The 21,192-nt window shown below is 43.6% G+C and overlaps 1 pseudogene; it reads right to left on the bottom strand.

Annotated features, from left to right (window-relative positions):
- Nucleotides 1–18,751: 18,751 nt before the first annotated feature.
- LOC100436378 (FUN14 domain-containing protein 2-like) lies at nucleotides 18,752–19,822 on the bottom strand (annotated as a pseudogene).
- Between the last annotated feature and the right edge of the window lie 1,370 nt (nucleotides 19,823–21,192).

Genomic DNA, 21,192 nt, shown 5'->3' with positions numbered 1-21,192 from the left:
CTCAATACAATTTCCCTATAGTCAAGCCAGAGAAATAATCAGTTTCATTTCCCTAGAGATCTCCCTCACAGAGAGGACAGTCTCCTATTGTTCTAATACAGAGTGTTTACACTCTAGACCTGATGCTCACTGTCATCCTAGAATCCCTTTCATAGTTCTCTTGTGTTGCAGTTCCTCTTACCTGGCTGCTATGTCTTCCTTTTTCTTGGTTTTCTTCTTCATTTCAGTGCAACACCCCCTCCAGTATGACATGAGAATACACTGAGAAAGGGTGCAGGAAGATCTTTTTTTTTGTTTTTTCTTGAGATGCTGCATGTCTGAAAATATCTCTTTTCAACTCTAATGCTTGGTTTGGTTAATTAATACCAAACCAAGTTTGGTTAATAGTTTGGTTAGGTATAGATTCTAGGTTGAAAGTCATTTTCCTTCACCATGTTGAAGACGTTTCTCCATTGTCTTTTCGCTTAGTGTTGCTACTGAGAAATCAGCTATCCCGCTTACTCCTAACCCTTTGCGTGGGACCTGTTAGCACACTCTATCCCTCCCCATTCCAGAACGTTTTGGGATCTTCTTTTTATCCTTAGTGTTCTGAAATTTCACACCGACTTGCTTTTTTGAGTGTCGTCTTCTCCTTCATTGGTTTAGCTCTCAGTGGGCCCTTTCAATCTAGAAACTTAAGCCTCTAATTTTGGGACATTTTAAAATATTATTTCTTTGATATTTTCTTCTCCACAATTTTCTCTTTTCCCCTTTTCTCATTTCTGATTTTATCTATTAATCAGAAGATAGATATTGAATTAATTCTCTAATTTCCTTGCGTTTTTGGCTCTAAATTCCCTCTCTCTTTGTCCTACTTTATGAGAGAATTCTTCAACTTTATTTTCCCATAGTTTGACTTTTTAATATCAGCTTTTATCATTTACTTTTCATGAACTTTTTCTTGTTCTCTGAGAGTCCCTTTTATCATAGCACCCTGTTTTGTTTTTGTTTTTGTTTTTGTTTGTTTGTTTTTTGAGACGAAGTTTTGATCTTGTTGCCCAGTCTGGAATGCAATGGTGCGATCTCAGCTCACTGCAACCTCTGCCTCCCAGGTTCAAGCAATCCTCCTGCCTCAGCCTCCCGAGTAGCTGGGATTACAAGCAAGTGCCACCACGCCCGGCTAATATTGGTATTTTTAGTAGAGACGGGGTTTAACCGTGTTGGCCAGGCTGGTCTCAAATTTCTGACCTCGTGATTCACCCTCCTTGGCCTCCCAAAGTGCTGGGATTAGAGGCGTGAGCCACCGTGCCTGGCCGCGTCATGTTTATGTTTCATAGCTGCATCTCTTTTCATGTCTCTCAGAGGTCATTAAACTATAATTTGTTTTGCATTTTGTCCTGCTACCTGAATAGACTTTTTTCTCCCCGATTCCAGTTTTCTCTTGATTTGCATTTCACATTGGATTGCCTGAAATGTCTGATGATCATTGGCTATCATCATATGTAAGAATGAGGCACTTAAAAATCTGGGAAGCTATACCTGCATGAGTGGGGGCTTTCAGGGGTCTCCAGCTATCAGAACATGTAGACAGCCCAGGTCCTACAAGGAAGGATTCCCTAACATCCTAACTGAGAGATAGCTTCATGTTTGCCACCTTCTGCCTCACCCCACACTCCAGTGTACCTGATACCCTTGAGCCCAGGGCTTGTCAGGTCCAATTTCTCCAGAAAATAAGCCTCTCTCTTTTGGGGATAGAAAAGACTCAGTTGCCTGGCTTCCCAGAGTGGGGTGAGAACCTGAAGTCAAACTGCTTTTCAAAGAGACTTTCAATCAGTGCCCCCACTGCGAGCCGACTCCTCACCTGTCTTCTACATTACCCAGCACCTCTGATTCTCAAGGCTTGCCAAAGTCCTGAAGGTACCAGCTATCCTGCTTCTCATCACATCCTCCCCGAAGCCTTCACCGTACTCCCTTCTGCTGTCTGTTGTTACTCATTCATCCATCTTCAGTCTTTTTTTTTTTTTTTGAGACGGAGCCTGGCTCTGTCACCCAGGCTGGAATACAGTGGCACAGTCTCAGCTTACTGCAACCTCCGCCTCCCAGGTTCAAGCAATTCTCCTGCCTCAGCCTCCCAAGTGGCTGGGATTACAAGCACCCGCCATCATGCCTGGCTAATTTTTGTATTTTTAGTAGAGACAGGGTTTCACCATGTTGGCCAGGCTTGTCTCAAACTCCTGACCTCAGGTGATCGGCCCACCTTGGCCTCCCAAAGTGCTGAGATTACAGGTGTGAGCCACCGCACCCGGCCTCCTTCAGTCTTCATGCATTGCAACTAAGGTTTATGCATGCCACCCAGTTTCATTAAAGATGGAGTCAAGCTTCTGTTTCTCTTTCTCCTTGTTGTTATTCAGACTAATCACTGAAAGAAAGGGAGTTAAAAAGTCTTTACTCAGCCTTCTTAACATCAGAACCTATCCACTTTTCTGAAGTTGATTGCCAGACACCATTTTCCATTAACAAACAAATGTGGAAACTCTTAAGCTTATCTGCTATGTTAGCTTAAATAGTTCATGCCATTATTTCTTGAACTTTCATAGTCTGTGGCATAACTAGAAATTTGCAAGTACACACTTTGCACTAGGCAGATAATTATTTCCTTCTCCCCCACTCCAGCTTTCTGTCCATCTGTCCTCACTGCATATTTTATAAGCACACAAATCAGTATCAAAAAAATGTCTCTAAGAAAGGCAGCCAATCTTCAAAGAAGCGAATAGGACATGGCCGATTTCATGGAGGGGGAGCAGTTCAAAAGCCACTGAAATGTCAACATGGCTTGAAAGATGTCGATTAGCAAAACAGATATAAAGATGCCATGCTTGTAACAAGCTTGATTAACAGAATGATGAGGCTAATTAGAAAAATTTTAATAAAACATTCTGGTGTTGAAAGCTAATCTTTGATGAGCTGGAAAAGAAAGAAAAATAATCCTCAACCATTTCTAAGTTTAGAAAGATTTTGTTTATCTTTCTTTGCTAGAGTTGGGGCCAACAGTTCTGATGGTTTGGATTAGCTCTTAATATTCCTAGCCATTTGGGTGTTCAAATCAGTGGTGCATTTCTGGGAACAGACTGTGTCACCATAGACAGCAGACTGAGGAATGAAGGCCCTCCACGTGTGAGGCAAAAACACCCCCTCTTTTTTCACCACTTCAACCAGCATCCTTTAATCAGTCAGGAACCCCAGGACATCAGCACACCAAGGAGGTCTGTATGATACACCAAGTCCTCCTTGGTCACTAGGGTTCCCAAGTTCCCAGTTGCTCACTAAGTTATATGCCTTCCTTTGATAAGACTAGCACCTTCAAGTCAAGCAACACTTCCTGTTACACACCTCAGTCACGTTTCTAATAAATCTACACTGTTGAAGTTGAGGCAATAAAACAACGGCAGAGGGTGGGGGATATGAATGTGGATGACAGCCTCAGAATTTTTGAGAATGGTTAGGAGCAAAAAGAGTCCTTTCACCTGGAAACCTACTTTAGACTTGAAATAAACTTCATGTGTTCATGTATTCAATCACTTTACAAATTCATTTCAGTTACGAACTGCTATGTATAAGATTTGTAGGCCGGGTATGGTGGCTCATGCCTGTAATCCTAGTACTTTGGGAGGCCAAGGTAGGTAGATCACCTGAGGTAGGGAGTTCAAGGCCAGCCTGACCAACATGGAGAAACCACATCTCTACTAAAAATACAAAATTAGCTGGGCATGGTGGTGCATGTCTGTAATCATGCTACTTAGGAGGCTGAGGCAGGAGAATTGCTTGAACCTGGGAGGCAGAGGTTGTGGTGAGCCAAAATTGCGCCGTTGCACTCCAGCCTGGGCAACAAGAGTGAAACTCTGTCTTTAAAAAAGAAAAATGTAGCATAGTGAAAAGAATTGGAGTTTTACAACCAAACAGACCTGAATTCAATTCCTTATTTTGAAAAGACTTTTTCTGAGCCTCAGTTTCTGCACTATAAAATGAAAATAATAACACTACCTTTGCAGGATTATTCTAAGGATTTGGAATAATGTACAAAAAATTACTAACATATGTTGATTATTTAATAATTGAGAGCTATAATGTATTATTACTATTTTATTGTTATTATATTACCTCTGTCAAGCAGTATAAGCGCTCAGTTCAATCTTCCATATTTATGTAAGGATAGATCTTCTTGTCAGCCAGCATCTTAGCTGAACAGAAAGAAATTCACATTCCCAGAAGCTTTTTATTAACTCCTCTCAAACATAGGAGGTCTCAGTCCCCCTGACAAAGACTTCCTTCTTGGCCAAACATTAGTTGGGATCCTCTGAGCCATCTTTTCGACTAGGCCTTGACCTTGGCCTCTCACCCTTGACATTTGTCTGCTGAGACCAGTTTTAGCAACGAATACCCCTAAGCCAGTTCATTGAGAATCCACCTACCCTTGATGTCTAATCAGTTTCCTCTGAGTAATTTTCCATCTTCTGACCCCTCACTCTGACTCATTGGCTATAAATTCCCAGCTGGCTTTGCTATATTCAGAGTTGAGTTCAGTCTTTCTTCTCTATTTCAATAGGCTTTAATGAAGTCTTTCTTATTGTTTTCACAAATGTAATATGGTTTGGATGTTTGTTCCATCTAAATCTCATGTAGAAATGTGATCCCCAATGTTGGAAGTGGGGCATAGTGGGAGGTATTGCATCATGGGGCCAGATCCCTCATGGATGGCTTGGCGCCATCCCCTTGGTGATGAGTGAGTTCTCACTCAGTTCACAAGAAATCTGGTTCTTTAAAAGAGTCTGGGATCTCCCCTTTCTCGCTCTTGTTCTCTCTGTCACCATGTGACACCACCTGCTTCCCCTTCACTTTCTGCCATGATTGGAAGCTTCTGAGGCCCTGACCAGAAGCAGATGCTAGCATTATGCTTCATGTACAGCCTGCAGAACTGTGAGCCAATAAACCCCTTTTCTTTACAAATTACCCAGCCTCAGGTATTTCCTTGTAGCAAAGCAAGAACCCACCAATACAAAGTGTCTGAATAATGTTTCTTTAACATCCCTCATCTCTATCTGACTGGATGGTGCTACTGCCCATAAAGACAGCAAATGGAACTTGGCCTCCCATAGTTAGGACGTGTAATCGGGGGGAGACCAGTTGATTCCCCTGAAGCCAGGCTACCACTAATCCATATGCCACACTGGACAAACACCCATCCTCTGAAATGCAGCAATAGAGCCAGCTCCACTTGAGGCCCTGAAAGACGTGTAGAGGGCTCCATTCCAGGCTTACTCAGGCCTCCTCTGCATGCCTACCACCAGTCTCCCTGGAAACTGCGTGGCTGCTCCTTGGCACCCCAAGCCAGTCATCTTGGCTCTCCTTGTAGGCCCGCCCTTGCCCTCAGGGCACACCACATTGCTGACCTATCTCCATTCACTCTTCTGATGAAAACTCACCCATCTTGTTTTCCCAGTGCCTCAGAGCCTTGCTGAGTGCCTCACTAACAAAGCTGACATCTCTATTGTCACATGTGAATGGCTGATACTAATTCCACGTTCTCCCTCTCATATTCGCACTTGTAGTATATCTGGAGCTTTTACTGATTCCAAATTTTAGGCCCCGCTCATCCAGTTCTGTTTTCTGGTGGAAAACAATGAGGTGGAGCTCTTGTTAAATATAGATTACCATGTTAAATATAGATTGCCATGTTAAATATAGATTACCAGGCATCTTCCCTGAATGGTCCAAATTTGGGTCGGGACTCAGAAATTTAAGTGTTTTTTTTGAGACAAAGTCTCACTGTCACCCAGAATGGAGTGCAGTGGCACAATCTCAGCTCACTGCAAACTCCGCCTCCTGGGTTCAAGCGATTCTCCTGCCTCAGCCTCCCAAGTAGCTGGGATTACAAATGCCCACCACTATGCCTGGCTAATTTTTGTATTTTTCAGTAGAGATGGGGTTTCACCATGTTGGTCAGTCTGGTCTTAAACTCCCGACCTCAGGTGATCCACCCACCTCAGCCTCCCAAAGAGCTGGGATGACAGGTGTGAGCCACCATGCCTGGCCTATTCCAAGGGATTTTTATCTTCAGGGAAGATTAGGAAACACTGAAATTGTACTGTAATACTGGTCATTTTACAGAAGAGGACATGGAAGCCTGAAGAGTAGCAATAGCTTCCCCAAGGCTGCCCAGCTTCTCCTTGGCAGATCCAAGTCCAGCCAGAGGTTTGCTAACCCCCAGGGCAGTGACTGCCCTTCATCATGCAACATCTGCTGGGGAAGAGGGAGGCTTTGATGCCGGACCTTTTTTTTTTCTTTTTTGAGATGGAGTCTCGCTCTTGTTGCCCAGGATGGAGTGCAATGGCGCAATCTCAGCTCACTGCAACCTCTGCCTCCCAGGTTCAAGCGATTCTCCTGCCTCAGCCCCCCAAGTAGCTGGGATTACAGGAATGCACCACCACACCTGACTGATTTTGCATTTTCAGTAGAGATGGGGTTTCACCATGCTGACCAGGCTGGTCTCGAACTCCCTACCTCAGGTGATCCACCCGCCTCGGCCTCCCAAAGTACTGGGCTTACAGGCATGAACCACCGTGCCTGGCCAGCAATGCTGGACCTTTAATCACTGTGTTGGAGGTGGGTGGAGAGAACTCTACACCTAATCTTTGATGAGCTGGAAAAAAAAACGAAAAATAATCCTGAACCATTTCTAAGTTTAGAAAGATTTTGTTTATTTTTCTTTGCTAGAGTTGGAGCCAGCAGTTCTGATGGTTTGGATTAGCTCTTAATATTCCTAGCCATTTGGGTGTTCAAATCAATGGTGCATTTCTGGGAACAGACTATGCCATGCCTCTTATAATGCCTTGCAGCCATGACTGTGGTCTAGCCTTGCTCCCATTTTGGAACAGGAAACTAGCAGATCTGTGGGAAGTGGCGAGTGCTGCTTCCCTGTGCTTTTCCTGGGGATCTATGCTCTGGGCTTTGGATCAGGAGAGCCAGCTCCAATCTCCAGTGCCCTTGAATGAGTCACTTTATCCATCTGGGCCCCAGTTCCTTCATTGGACTAGATTAGGGTTCCAAAACTTTTCCCAACAAGGACACCCCCCAAGGTGCTCAGGAGCTGAGCATGGAGTCACAGTAACAGAAGAATAAGGGCTGATATGCTGAAGAGGAGAGAGGAGCAAAAGAAGCCTGAGCAGCTCTTGACATGAGATGTCCTGGAGTGGGAGGAGATGAGGCAGGGTCCTCCGCTGTCTGTTCCTCAAACCCAAGTGATGGATGGACCCCTTCATATTCTTGAAAAGTTATTGCAGGCTCCAGCTCTCAACATGTTGCTATCATTTTCATTTCTATAATAATGTTATTTCAATATCTACAAATATAAAACAGTGTATGAGCTCCATGATTGTAGATTACTGTCTCAGTCCATTTGGGCTGCTGTAACAAAATACTACAGGTTGGGTAATGTGTAAGTAATAGTAATTTATTTCTCGCAGTACTGGAGGCTGGAAGTCCAAGATCAGGGCCCCAGCCGCCTCGGTCTCTGGTGAGGGCTGCTCTGTGGTTCCAGCATGGCGCCTTCTTGCTGCATCCTCACAAGTGGAAGAGCGGAAGAGCGAGGCTGCTCTCTGCAGCCTTTTGTAAGAATGTTAATCCTGTTCACAAGGCTGGAGCCCTCATTGATCCTCATGACCTAATCACTACCAGAGGCTCCACCTTCTTAACCATCACCTTAGTCATTAGATTTTAGTATATGAATTTCATAGGGGCATATACATCCAAAACATAGCAATTACTGTACAACTAAAGAAAAAAATTGAAACCAAATACCATGTAACTAATAAAATTCAAAATTTCAATGTTCAATTAATGTGATGGACATGTTTTGTAGAAACTAAATTGCTACTTTGGGGCTAATGACAGAAAAATACTAGGTCAAGTCTGGTCTTTATTTAGTCTGTTTCTCTATGGTGAGTTTCAAAATATAACTTATAAGAATGCCTGTTTCCATGCACAACAGAAGTTCTAATACATTCCAGCCTTTGTTTATAACTTAGGAGAAAGAAACCTTTCACTTAATCAACACTGTGTAAGTGAGCAATACAGGTGTCACTCGGTAACTCTGCGAAGTCATCTCTTTATTTAAAGATATTAATCTGTGTTACAGATAATTATCACAGTGAAGACAAAAATTTTAATTCTTACAGAGAATTTGCAGATTCTTGACATACTGTCCAAGAACTCTGAGAAATGTTGAGTTTCACGGGATAAACTAAATTTGCTTTTTTAGGAGATTTGGGTTCAAGTCGAGCCCTGTCTCTAACCAGCTATTGAAGTCTGGGCAAGTGTTCACATCTTTGGGCATCTGTTTTCTCATCTATAAAATGATCCTACGAATTCCACTTACCTCACAGTCTCTCTGAAAGTAAACAAGAGAGTCTGAAGGTACTTAAACAATCCTCACAGTGCTCACAAACGGAACACACAATCATAACGGCAGGGGCAAGTGGCTGGTGATTTATCTCCAAGTGCCTTAAAATGTTCTGGTTAACCATCCCTGAGTAGCATGGGACAGGCATGAGTATCTTCTGGCCCTTCCAGACCTTGGGTCCACGATGCTCTGAACAAGCAGCAAGGGTGGTGGTTATTGGCCCGTGTGCTGAAGATCTCAAATTGAATGAAGGTCCATTCATTGCTCTCTGCTGCCCTCTTGAGTATAGAAATTGGCCTTGCACCAGATGGGGTCTCAGCAGTAAGTTAGGAGAGGCAGGGCAAGCCTTCTGGGCAACCTCCGCTCAATTTCCTGACAACCCTTGTTCTGTGTGCCTGTGCGTGTGTGTGTGTGCATGTGCACGCGCATGTGCATGTATCGGCCTCCGCCAAAAGATAGGTGAGTGAGGATTTGCACTTCAAGTATTCCCCATTTCTTAGCCCCAGTCCCTCCTCAGGATCCCACTGTCCCAACCTCACCCTTCAGGCTTTGTGTTAAGCTCCTCATCATTTGGAAGGAACTGTCTATACAACTCCTCCCCGTCCTCTCTTGGTTGTTAATGGCTTATTTAAGACAGATTTTGGGGCACAGAGACCCCATAACGTTTTCTCATGTCTGCTGACCTGCAGTGGAATGACTTGCAATTATACAATAGGCACTGGAGTAATAAATACATGTGCTATAGTTTGAATGTATCCCCCAAATTTCATGTGTTGGAAACATACTGTGATGCAGCAAGAAGGCACTCACCAGATGCTGGCCCCTTGGTATTGGACTTCCCAGCCTCTAGAACTATGAGAAATAAATTTCCTTTTTTAAAATAAATTACCCAGTCTGTGGTATTCTGTTATAGCAGTGGAAAATGGACTAAGACAACACGCTTTGTTCTACTTTTATGTTAATGTCACAGGTCTATTTTAATGTCTAATCCTATTTTTAGATCTAATTTCGTTTTAATTATTAATGTTTGCATTAGATTTTTGGATACCCTCGAGGGCTATGATGCTAAATAAGCAATGGCTTATTAAAAGTAGCTTTGTGAGCTGGGCACGGTGGCTCATGCCTGTAATCCTACCACTTTGGGAGGCCGAGGCAGGTGGATCACGAAGTCAGGAGATCGAGACCATCCTGACTAACGCGGTGAAACCCCGTCTCTACTAAAAATACAAAAAATTAGCAGGGCATGGTGGCACACGCCTGTAGTCCCAGCTACTTGGGAGGCTGAGGCAGGAGAATGGCTTGAACTTGGGAGGCGGAGGTTGCAGTGAGCCCAGATCCTGCGACTGCACTCCAGACTGGGCGACAGAGTGAGACTCCACCTCAAAAAAACAAAACAAAACAAAATAAAAGTAGCTTTCTTTCTTTTTTGCCTCTCGCAGCTTCATTATCTTTTAGACGAGAGAATTAATTTCCAAATGGATCACAAAAGGTGGGCAAGATGATTTTGTTTTACAATGTTTTACAATAATATGCATATTAGTGGACTAGTACAGGTATATAAACTATAAATAAATTGTGATGGAATGCTAATTTTATTTAATTATTATTATTATTATTTTTGAGACAGAGTATTGTTCTGTTGCCCAGGCTGGAAGTGCAGTGGTGCAATCTCGGCTCACTGCAACCTCCACCTCCCGGGTTCAAGCAACTCTCCTGCCTCAGCCTCCCCAGTAGCTGGGATTACAGGTGCATGCCACCACGCCCAGCTAATTTTTGTAATTTCAGTAGAGATGGAGTTTCATCATGTTGGCCAGACTGGTCTCAAACTCCTGACCTCAATTGAGCCACCCGCCTCGGCCTCCCAAAGTGCTGGGATTATAGGCGTGAGATACTGTGCCCGGCCAGAATGCTAATTTTATTTTATTTAGTTATTTTGTTACTGAAGGGATATAGAATCATCAAAGTTTGGAGACCTCTATTCTAAAAGAGTAGCTGTCATCCTGCCTGTATTTCAGAATCACTAAGAGAGATTTTTAAATAAATTACATTATGCCTCACCCCATCCCAGACTCAGTGAACCCAACCTTCAGGAGTGAGGTATTGAATATGTGTATTTTCAACAAGCACTTTCTGATGATTCTGACACAAACCCCCTTGCTAAAAACCACATTGTTATCTAGAGCTAAGTAAGTTCACCAAGGGAAAAGCAGATGTCTTTCTTGTTTGCCTTTGTATCTATAAATATGCATAGTGCTTAACACAGAGTAAATGCTAGCTGAAGGAATGAATGAACAAATGAGCCACAACCCAGAGATAGCCTCTGACTGCCCCAGTCTGTTTTCATGCTTAGTGTTTTCATATAATTGTTTTACACATTCAAGAACCTTTTACATATAAAATTGGGTACCTTATTTTGATTGCTTTTAGTAAACAGTTGTTTAATATGTATTTCAGCGTTATTTAGCATTTAGCATTTCCTATTATTAATTATACTATTTTAAAAAATATTGGCTGGGCCCAGTGGCTCATGCCTGTAATCCCAGCACTTTGGGAGGCCAAGTGGGAGAATCACTTGGGCCCAGGAGTTGGAGGCTGCAGTGAGTTGTGATCACACCACTGTACTGAATTCAGCTTGGGGAACAGAGCAGGACCCTATCTCCAAAAAAAAAGTCTTTATGTCTAAAGCTTTCTTGTGTATATCCAATTATATGCTTAGAATAGAGCCTCAGAAGTAGGATTTCTAGGCCAGGTGTGGCGGCTCATACCTGTAATCCCAACACTTTGGGAGACCAAGGTGGGTGATCACCTGAGGTCAGGAGTTCGAGACCAGCCTGGGCAACATGGTGAAACCCCCATCTCTACTAAAAGTACAAAATTAGCCAGGTGTGGTGGTGGGCGCCTGTAATCCCAGCTACTCGGGAAGCTGAAGCAGGACAATCACTTGAACCTAGGAGGCAGAGGTTGCAGTGAGCCGAAATCACGCCTCTGCACTCCAGCCTGGGCAACAAGAGTGAAACTCTGTCTCAAAACAAAAAAAAAAAAAAAAAGGGGGGCTGGGTGCGGTGGCTTATGCCTGTAATCCCAGCACTTTGGAAAGCCAAGCTGGGCAGATCACGAGGTCAGGAGATTGAGACCATCCTGGCTAACATGGTGAAACCCCGTCTCTACTAAACATACAAAAAAATTAGCCAGGTGTGATGGTGGGCGTCTGTGTTCCCAGCTACTCGGGAGGCTGAGGCAGGAAAATGGTGTGAACCTGGGAGGTGGAGGTTGCAGTGAGCCAAGATCGCACCACTGCACTCCAGCCTGGGCGACCGAGCGAGACTCCGTCTCAAAAAGAAAAAAAAAAGTAGGTTTTCTAAGTCAAAGAGTAAAAACTTTTATTTTCTTTTTCCCCTATGGCAATTTTTTCTTTTCTTCGTTTTTTTTGTTTGTTTGTTTTTTTGCGGGGGGGACAGGGTCTTACTCTGTCACCCAGGCTGGAGTGCAGTGGTGCAATCATGGCTCACTGCAGCCTTGACCTCCCAGTTTCAAGTAATACGCCCACCTCAACCTCCTGAGCAGCTAGGACCAGATGTGCACACTACCATGACTGGCCAATTAAAAACAAAACAAAACAAACAAACAAACAAACAAACAAAACTGTTTGTAGAGACGGGGTCTCACCATGTTACCCAGGCTGATCTCAAACTCCTGGGTTCAAGTATCCTCACACCTTGGCCTCCCAAAGTGCTGTGATCACAGGCGAGAGCCATTGTGACCAGCTGAGAGAGTAAGAACATTTTAAAGGAGTAGCTACTGTGGGAAGAATAAATTAACATTGAACCCAGATCTGGTTCAAGGAGCAAGGCCTTGCTTGAAGGGTCCTTGTGGTCTGGCAGAGTGAGAATCCTCAGCAGGGATTTTTGGTGTGGCGAATAGACTTGGAGTGTCTGATTGCCTTCTTGTCCCTCTTTCTACCACTGACAGGCTGTGACACTTAGATTCTTCAAGGCTAAGTTTCTTCACCAAGAATGTGAATATTCATAGCTATGTGACAGGGCTGCTAATTCTGAAGCACTATCCAACGGTAGAGCTAAAAGCATTTATTTGTATATTTGACATAGTTCCAAAGGGACAAAAGATTAGAGTCTAGAAGTGGCTCTTATGAAAAGACACCACTCCATCTCCCTTTTGTTAAAATATACTGTTTACCCAAAAGGGGGTTTGAGTGCTAGTTCCTTAGCTGGGGGCCCAAGAGATCCCACAACTCCAGACTCAACCCCTGAGGAAGGTTCAGAGCTGTTTAGCCTCTGGCCAATGGGTCACTTTGGAAATATCAAAGGTGGGTATCGTTGTTGGCAAAAGGTAGTGCTGCTGTAACTGACAAAAATAATCATGAGGCTGGGTGCAGTGGCTCATGCCAATAATTCCAACACTGAGAGGCTAAGGTTAGAAGATTGCTTGAGGCCAGGAGTTCAAAAGCAGCCTGGCAGCATAATGAGGTCCTGTCTCTATTTAAAAAAATAAATAAAAGAAAATAAAATAACAAGTGGTCTGAGCACTCCTTCTCTTCATGGTGTGCCAAAAAAACTGGTCAGGCAAGTTCTTGCTCATGGTGCCAACCACTCTAAATAAAACAGAAGCAGCTTCCGCTTCCTGTTCTTCAATGATTGCTTACTCCAGAAACCACTAAGCAGATGGCAGATGTTTGACTGTCCTTTGGCATGTCTAATTGGATCCCAAAACCATGGTCCGCATTTCATCTTTGCTTTTTTTGTTGTTGTTGTTTGTGTTGTTTTGTTTGAGACAGGGTCTTACTGTCGCCCAGGGTAGAGTGTGGTGGCGCAATCTCAGCTCACTACAACCTCTGCCTCCTGGGTTCAAGCAGTCCTCCTGCCTCAGCATCCCAAGTAGCTGGGATTACAGGCATATGCCACCATGCCCAGCTAATTTTTGTACTTTTAGTAGAGATGGGGTTTCACCATGTTGGCCAAGCTGGTCTCGAACTCCTGACCTCAAAGTGATCTGCCTGCCTCAGCCTCCCAAAGCGCTGGGATTACAGGTGTGAGTCACCACGCCCGACCTGGTTTTGTTTTTGAGCCTGGGTCTCATTCTGTTGTCCAAGCTGGAGTACAGTGGCTCTATCATGGCACACTGCAGCCTCAACCTCCTGGGATCAAGTGATCCTCCCACTTCAACCTCCCCAGTAGGCTGGGACTACAGGTATGCAGCACCACACCCAGCTAATTTATTTTTGGTTTTTAACTTTTTGTAGAGATGGGGTCTCACTGTGTTGCCCAGGCTGGCATCTTTGGTATAGGGCTGTGTTCTCAAATTTGTGTGGGTTTAAGGATGACTCAAGGTACTCAGAAGATGTGCAGATTCCTGGTGCAACCCCTAGAGAGTCTGATTCTGTAGTCTGGGGTGGGGCCCAGGAAACATTAGCATAGTAGAAGCAGCCCTACCTGGATAGGAACCAGAAGACTGGGCTCCGTTTATATCAGCATAAACCTGAGAAGTCACTTCACCTCATTGGTCCCTCTTTCTTCATTGTAAAGCTTCATTTTTACGAGGGGAGCAATACCCACTTATCATAAGGCTGGTTGCCAGAAGATCAAATTAGAAACTGTAGACAGGAAAAGCACCACTATCACTAAAAGCACATACTCAAGGTCTAATAATTTTGGCTTCTGCCTTTCACAGTGAGAAAACCTGGACAACACCTGGTTAGGTAACACTGTATCCCCACTGTGAGCCTCTGTCCCGTGATGGAGACTCTCTTTTGTGCTTGTGTGTTTTGCGGTGACAGATCACAGCTGGCCTCCCACCAGGCAATGTCTTCTGATTTCCTACATGGCAGTCCTTGTGCTGGGTGTGATCACCGCTGTGACTGGTCTTGGGATCACCTTTGGAATACCTGTAAAACCTGCAAGTATGTGTCACCTCTGGGTGACCAATCTGTCAATAATTCACTCAACCAACAAGAGTATATTTATACTCCATATATTTCCAAAATGGGTGAGTCCACTGATAATGTTCGGCATGTGGTAGGTGCCAGCCACTGCTCTGTTCATTTCATACTTCTCATCTTTATTTTATTCTTAACAAACCTGCAGGGTGCTATCACCATTATGACTGAGAGTCGGTGGGGGAGGCAACTTGCCCTAGATCATATCGCAAATACATTAATAAGCCAGGTTTCTGATCCAGGTCAGCCTGACTCTGAAGTCAGGATACAGTTTCCACCTTCCAGGAGTTTCCACTGTGATTAGGAGACTGGTGAAACAGTTGTGGGCAATACAGAACATCATATGACCAGGAATTAAGTTGAGTGAGATGATACATATTTCCAGTAATTTGAGAGAAATCAGCTAGAACTGGTGCTGAAGGCACACGGTCATGAAAGTGAGAACTGGAGCCAAACCTTGTAGGGGGTTCAGATTTAGACTGAGATTTGGGAAGAGGTTTGCCAGAGATGGAAACTGTACCCTCTGGTAGGACACAAAGGATTAGGACTTCGCCTTGCACCAAACTTGAAGTATGTGAGGAAGAGAGGTGAAAAATAACACTGAGTAGTTAAGGGGTGGGGGCGAGTGAAAAATAAGGAAGGATTATGGTCCAGTAGCACTGAATTGCATTACACACACGCATCCACACATTGACACCATGCTTCCTCTTGCCACACTCTGGCAGATGCTCTCCGCTCTGCCATGATGCCCTTCTTCCATTGCTTGTTTGGCTGGCTCATAGAGGGTTTAAGACTAATCTCAGGTGTCCCCAGACTGAGTGAGGTGTGCCACCTCTGTGCTTCCACAAACCCTGTATAAAGCTTAACCCAGCTCCTGGTCACCCAGTGCAGTAATTATCTGTTCTGGAATGCATCTTGAAGACAAGCAATATCCTTCTAATCCCAGCCCTGCTACATGCTTATTGGACAAATGCCTTCAGTAATGCATGTTGATTAAAGAACTGAACCTTGATGCTGCCAGAAGTGGAGCCATGGAAGTCTTCTGAGATGATGAAAGCAAGCAACATTTGTGTGGTTTCAGTGAAGGAAATGGGGCGTAGAGAAAGTGATAGATTTGAAATATGCGAAACTGACATGGCAATTTGATAACTGCCATGAAAACAAACAAACAAAAACCTAAGGCTTAGGGTGTTGGTCTCCTGATGAGAACAGTTTTGGACTCACGATCCTAGTCAGCTTTGGGAGTTAGTAGGATTCTACACAATGGGACATAAGGGTAAGATCTGGATTCTCATTTTACCTTTTGAACACTCATTTAGAAAAGCATTTATTGAGCACATATTATGTGCCAATAATAGTGCTCTGCTCAGGTCTCCTTCAAGAGTATCTGCATCAGGGAGCTCCGTTAACTGACAGCCCCAGCCACCACCTGTCTGGACCCACCACCACATTGATGCCAAGGCTATTCTTCCCCACGTGGTCTCCAGGCAATGACTGAGCACTGTGGGGTTGCTAGTGCTACCCATCCCTCAAGACATGGGACCCTGCTAATGGGTGACTTCGCCTCAAAGACTCCATCTTCGCCTGTCAGAAACTTTCTTAGAACTGGCTGCAGGCCAGGCGCGGTGGCTCACACCTGTAATCCAATCACTTCGGGAAGCCGAGGCAGGCGGATCACCTGAGGTCAGGAGTTCGAGACCAGCCTGGCCAAAATGGTGAAACGCCATCTCTACTAAAAATACAAAAATTAGCCCTGCATGGTGGCAGGCACCTGTAATCCCAGCTACTCGGGAGGCTGAGGCAGGAGAATTGCTAGACCCTGGGAGGCGGAGGTTGTAGTCAGCGGAGATTTCGCCATTGCACTGCACTCCAGCCTGGGTGACAGAGCGAGACTCCGTCTCAAAAAAAAAAAGCTGCAGTCTGAGACTTCCTACGCAGACCTTCATTAACCCCCTCCTTTCATAGGCATTAGAACTGCATCAGGATAGGTTTCCTTGCCTACTTTTGCTTCCTCCCCAAACTATAATCCTCCAAGTTAGATTCACATCTCATCTAGTTTGGTGTTAATTTCTCAGAGGATGAAAAATGACACCAGTTCTTTCAGATTATCAGAGCATAACAGTTATTATTATCAGAGCATAACAGTTCTTGTCCCTAAAACCACAATGCCAAGCACCTCTTAGATTAAGGGATATAAACTGGTGTTATCTGCCTCTTAATTGTCAACATAGTCCCAACTATAAAATATTTAAGATGTAAAATGTACCTTTACCAAGCCCTCACCACTTCTAAATCAGGTACCTAAAGTATTTCCAGCCTGTTTATCACTCTACACACCAATCTGGAATTTTCTGGGTATACGCTATTTAGGTGTAAATATGTCTGAGATACAAATGTTACCAATGAGCTCTTTACATCTTAACTTCCATCATCTAATTTTTATAGCACTTGAAATGTTTAAAAATACCTTTCACATTATTTTGACTACCTCCTATTCATTTTTTGAATGGGTAGACTAATTACATTTAAGCAATAATATCAGTTTAACTCATAGTATCCCCATGAAGTCAGCATAGAGAGTTATCCTTGCTCTCATTTCTAGCTAAGAAAATAATGGAGGGGGCTATATAACTAGCCCATGGTAAAGCTCAAGCCAGAGCCTAGGCCTATGGACCCTCTCCCAGGCACCTTCCAGTACTTCTCCAGCAGTGGTGACCATATGCTTGTTTGCCCACATACAGTAGTATTACAAAAAAGAATGAGGGAGAATAAGAAAGAAAAGAGGGAGGAGAAATAATGGGCAAAAGAACAATGGTTACAGCTAAAGCTTCACTCAAAAAAAGAACGATGGTAAGAAGCAGAAGAGGGAAGAGGGGCATGTTGTTATTAAAGCTGATGTTCATGGTCATGAATGCACGTGTCAACATTTAATACTTGTCTTATAAATCTTCCAGATTTAGGCCAGGTGCAGTGGCTCATGCCTGTAATCCCTGCAATTTGGGAGGCTGAGGCGGGTGGATCACTTGAGGTCAGGAGTTCAAGACCAGCCTGGCCAACATGGGGAAGCCCTGTCTCTAATAAAAAGACAAAAATTAGCTGGGCATGGTGACAGGTGCCTGTAATCCCAGCTACTAGGGAGGCTGACGCAGGAGAATCGCTTGAACCCAGGAGGCAGAGGTTGCAGTGAGCTGAGATGGCACCACTGCATGCCAGCCTAGAGAGAAACTCTGTCTCTAAATAAATAAATAAATAAATATCTTCCAGATTTACCACATCGACAATGTAAGACAGCTTCACAGCAACTGGGCTTCTTGTGCGAGGACCTCAGCACTTGCTTGCCACCCTCCCAGCTGTGTAATGGCAAGTTGGATTGCAGTCAAGGGGAAGACAAATCTGCTACCTACTCAAGTAAGGCGGACAAGTAATCAAAATTTAAAAACAGTCACCAGGAACTAATAACTAAAATTCAGAATTATATGAAAACATTATTGTACATGAATGCTTTCTATTAGAATTAATGCTTTTGTCTAACATAGGTCAAATGCCCAACAGTCTCCCACAAAACTTGATATTCAAGTGTCCTAACCAGAAGACTTGGACATATATGGACAAGGTGTGTGACACAAGAAATGACTGTGGTGATTGCTCAGATGAATCAGGTAAAAATGAAAATGTCATTAATTTTTTAATGGCTTCTTGGAGTGGCTACCCTTATACTTCAATTACATAAATTAACTCATCCTTACAAGCCTTCCTTAAGGATACATCCATGATTTTAAGATTCTATCATTTCCAGTAGTTTGTGCATATTTAGACTAGATGAATTCTCTAGCTAAGAATACAGCCAGTTCTGCAAGAATTACCAAAGGAAATAATCTTGATAGACAGCTCTTGTCTGCTATCAAATTCCTTCTATATTTCTTTACAAAGGTTGGTGAAGATCAAACAAAAATCTGTTGAGTGCTTTGGCTCTCAAAAAATTTTTTGTTTAACCTTTGCCATTTCCTTGCTTCTCCTCCCTCACTTTCCTCCTTCTCTCCTCCCCTCATTCTGTTCCCTACGGTAGTTTAATACTTGGCAGACACCTGATCACCCCACAATCTCATAACCATAGCAGAGGTGCAATTCCAATACCTCGTGGCCCCAGTTAGTATCTGAAAGCCCTATCAGAAATACACTAAATAGATAATTTCCTGCCCTTTGTCTGGTCATCGTGGAGGGTAGAAATAGAAATGCTAGGAATTACAGATAACAATGCTCTGACAAATAAAGACTAAAAGTATAAGGAGATCCTTTTCTTCTTGCTAGCTGCCAATTAGCAGTGATTCTTTTCCCTGCTGATTGAACATACAAGCTCAAAGGAACCCTTTCTTTCTTTTTTTTTTTTTTTTCCATGCTTAAAGGCAAATGTACTCAGTTCCTTTCCATGCAGCACACGATAAGGTTATCTATGTGCTTATTTCTTTTCCAAATCAACAGTTTGGGACAACCTTTCAGGATCCACTCATCCTCCACGGTCAGCCATCTTGCAATGTGTTCTCTTAAGTGTCTTGCATGGGGGTAAAGGAATCTTCTTGTTGACCTACACACTGACCAAGTAGGGGGTGTACTGGGAGGAGAGCTAAGGACTATTGTCTCTTCTGCCACCATCAAGCTCATGGTGCCCCATTAACTTGTACCAGCAGATGCTTATAGAAGCCACTCGGATTTGCCATGGCAGGGAGGAAGGCATGGGAGAAGAGGAGGAGGGACTCGATGTCCTACGATGGAGTGTAGAGGCTGCTGGCTGGAAAAAACCAGGAACAATGAACATGAGGTCATCTTCCTTAGGATGCCATGCCAAGCAGAAAGCCTCCGAAAAATCCCCCAGTCACTAGAACATTCTTCTTCACAAATGACACCACCTCCTCAGCTTTGCTCCTGACCTCAGTAGGTATCTGATTGCTCTTACGGATCTTCAGCTGCTCTTTGGCTTTCTTCATGTCCTTCTCCACTCGTTGCCAGTCAACTGTGATATACCCAGTATGGTTTGCAAGCTGAAGGAGAAAAAAATCCACCTCCCACAGCTGTTGCAGCCAACTTTCCAACCTTCTGGAATATGAAACCCGTGCACCATCCAGTGACACCTCCAATGAACAGCTGGGTTGCCACGCTATACTTTTCTGCTGAAGGTCCAGATTCCTGCCCGAACAGCTTACGCCACCATGGCTGCTTCTTAGCAAATTCCGTAAGGTCCAGTGACTCAAAATTTCCCTCAATGTTTCCTTGACTGGACGCGGCCATTTCGGTGAGCTTGTCTCGCGAGGACACACGTAGAGGATCTGCGCGGTAGGCCGCGGAGTGGCGCGCAGTTGTCGCCACCACTTGGCTTCCGGCACGTGGGGCAGATGTTTCCATTCCCACGGCGGCAGCGGAAGAGGGCGGGCCGGGCGCGGCGCGGCTGCTTGCAGTCTCCGCAAGCGGCTACATCACAGAGCTCAGCGGGCGGTGTGAGCACTCTTTCTTATTTATGTAATGTCAGTATGTTTATTTTTAGGCTGATGGTGAGGGGTAGTACTTGGCTTTTCAAAGTACAAATTCTTTCACCCAAACATGTAGAATCTTTAATAAACATCTGTAATTTTCCTGCTGGGCAGTTTTCACTAATATTTTTAAGATCCAGGGGGCTATTTCTTTTCCAATAATATCTTTTTCAGTCCACCTTCACATTTTAACAGTTATGGTTTTTAAAATAAATAAAATTGTCTAGTTTTACAGTGCCCAAAGTGTTCAGGCTGGAGATGTAATACTGTTTTCTTTGCTGACTGTGCCTGCATTCCCACAACTCGCTGCAAAAATGGCATTCAAGACTGTGCTGATTGGAGCGATGAAAACTTATGTGAATGAAGACTTTTCTAATCATTGTTTTGGAAAAGCTGAAAACTGTTATTAGTTGCCTTAATACTTCTCTCAAAAAAAGTATGTGTGTGTGTATATATATATGTGTACATATGTATATATATGTGTGTATATATGTGTATACATGTATATATACACACACATATACAAACATATAAATCTTACTGGGATGGCAAAGGGAGGGAAGAGCTACTGAAGAAAATGAATCCAGCGTTAATGGAGAAAAAAATGATTGGTAGAAATCAGACCAAAATCTTTCAGCACATTTCTAAATCTGTTTCCAAATTTTAGAATGTAGCTTTCTGTTCTGTGCACCATAGGGTTATGGGAATGAAACAAACGTATTTTAGCTCAATTATTTCAACAAATAAAGGGTATTAATCCCAAAAGCTGTCAGATCGAAACAGATGTCTATTTCAGTTTCCAGCTGAAAAATAGTTTGTTCCGGTCTGCCCCTCTAGTCTGCCAGGGCCTAAAATTCTTTCCAGCAGGTAGTGAACTTGAAAGAGCAGACTTGGATTTGAATCTCATCCTAACACCTGGGGGGCTGTGTGACCTGAGATAAGTAATTTCACCTCTTAAAGATAATTTTCTTATCTGTACAATAAGGCTCTTTCTTGGGGTTATAAGCAAAGAAGACATAAAACAAGTGGTAGAGTGCTTTTAATATGTAACAGCAGCTAAACGGACTGTAGACAATTAAAGAAAAATTAGGATATGGTAGATTGTATTATTGTCCAAAAATATCTGCTACCCTGGAGGATTATACTTCCCCAGTCCCACAGTCACTACTATGTATGTGACTTGCTTTGGCTGAGGAAGTTTATTAATGATATGCATCACTTCCCAGCATCACTTTGAAAGAGCCAGCTGATTGTTCTCCATCTTTTCCCTATCACGAGACTGGCAA

This window comes from Pongo abelii, chromosome 4, assembly GCF_028885655.2.
Source record: "Pongo abelii isolate AG06213 chromosome 4, NHGRI_mPonAbe1-v2.0_pri, whole genome shotgun sequence".
Classification (NCBI taxonomy): domain Eukaryota; kingdom Metazoa; phylum Chordata; class Mammalia; order Primates; family Hominidae; genus Pongo; species Pongo abelii.
Note: the sequence above shows the minus strand (reverse complement) of the source record. Positions and strands in the feature narration are given on the sequence as shown.